General features: G+C 41.7%; 1 long non-coding RNA gene across 1 annotated transcript; it reads right to left on the reverse strand.

The window, feature by feature from the left end:
* Positions 1–728: 728 nt before the first annotated feature.
* Positions 729–1,596, reverse strand: LOC130509690 (uncharacterized). The gene is made up of 3 exons (XR_008943679.1): positions 1,114–1,596; positions 937–1,026; positions 729–790 (listed from the first exon to the last, which is right to left on the reverse strand). It is a non-coding gene; the product is annotated as an uncharacterized LOC130509690 (long non-coding RNA).
* Positions 1,597–1,676: the final 80 nt, after the last annotated feature.

A 1,676-nucleotide genomic window follows, 5' to 3' on the forward strand; every position in this document is an offset into this window, starting at 1 on the left:
CCGTGGTTTGCTTCTCTCTTTCACTTGCGTTGCTTCTTCCCTTGTGGTTCTGTCTGTAGCTCTCCCTGCAAATGCAAAGTTACAGTTTTAGAGTCTATATAAGTAGTATAATATGGCTTTGTTTGTAAGTAAATAAAAGGAAGGTGTGTACTACAACAATAGAGAGCTGCTCACGGATATAAGCCATTGATCTCAACATTGCCCCTAGTGTATCCCTGGACACCTGAAATTTGACCTCTGATTCTCCTGTTTGTTGTCTCAGTGTCTTGCAGCTGGAGTATAAGATAAACAAAAGGTCTCAGTTGAGAAACTCTTTATTTCAAACAAAGAGAGACAGATAAACATAAGCAATTCGTTTTCCCATGAATAATGCATCATGAAAGAATATGGCTACTAAAGCCTTTCATGAACATGAGTCCTCTATGTAGTAGTCAAACACAATTCTCCAGCTGTTTTTGTTGTTGCTTAAATTCAAGTGGGTTCAAAAAGAACAATTTTACATATGCAGACATGAAATAAATTTTCATATACAAATAGTGATTCTAGTCTTTGTTCAAGACCGGCCATTTACTTGAAAGTGACACACAGATAGAGCAAATGAAGCCTAAAGGAGAAGCTACCTAGAGTATAAGAAGCATACCTTCAAATTGATGACAGCTACTCTATTCGCTGGAGCTGAGAGTTGTTCGCTGATGTAAAGCCATAGACCTTAACATAGTTCAAGTGTAAACGCTAGACAGCTGAAACTTGACCTCCATATCTGCCGAGGAAACTTTCTGTAATCGTGCAACTGAAACACATCATAGAAAAAAAAAATCCTCACTTCTGCGGTCTATCACAATTTTGCAGGAAGCAACAAAGACTATTAATAAACTGTTCATTAATATGAACGCAACAAACCATACAGAAAACGTTTCTGGTTCGTGTAATGCACACCTTTAAATTGATAACTGCAACTCTACCACCCGGGATTGTATTCTTACTCTCCATCCCCCAAGTCATTGACTTAAGACAAGGAAGAGCTACCTGTGAGACAAGGCAAGTCAAATTATCACCCAAGTCACTGACAGAAAGAAAAAACAAATGACTCAGTGAAAGGTTTACTCTGGGTACCATATTCTCAGGAGCACCATCATCTCGGTGAAGGGATATCGGTGCCATACGCGGCAGATTCAAATCAGCAACAGACGAGCTCTGGCCCCACCATCGTTAAGATTAAATCTGCGTGTCATTTCATCATGACGAGGCCACAGCAGAGGGGTTGAGTCAGATGCTGATAGTGAGGTCTTTGCATCACCACCGTGTGGCTAGGAGGTGCAGCTCTGCCAACGCTTTTCCTGACAGCTGAAACCTTCTTTCCACCTTCTCTGAGTGCTCCTAAAGCAAATATTATAAGTCTCAGGTGTAACTGCACCTTCCTCAGCATACTTAATGGCCTCGCGACATAAGTGGTTAACGGTGTAACAAGCCATCATCGCTAACACGCTCATCCATCTCCACAACGCTCTTGGCATTTCTGGTCCACCTTCCCAGAATATAATGCGGTGGCAAGGTGAGTATTATTGTGACGGTAAACACTGTCAGAACGTGTCGACAGAGTATCCCGGAATGCTCAAAATCTGACAGCTGCAGCTTGTCTCAATCTCCGGGTAGCAAAACGACACCATATAAGCTTT

This window comes from Raphanus sativus, chromosome 3 (assembly GCF_000801105.2).
Source record: "Raphanus sativus cultivar WK10039 chromosome 3, ASM80110v3, whole genome shotgun sequence".
NCBI lineage: Eukaryota > Viridiplantae > Streptophyta > Magnoliopsida > Brassicales > Brassicaceae > Raphanus > Raphanus sativus.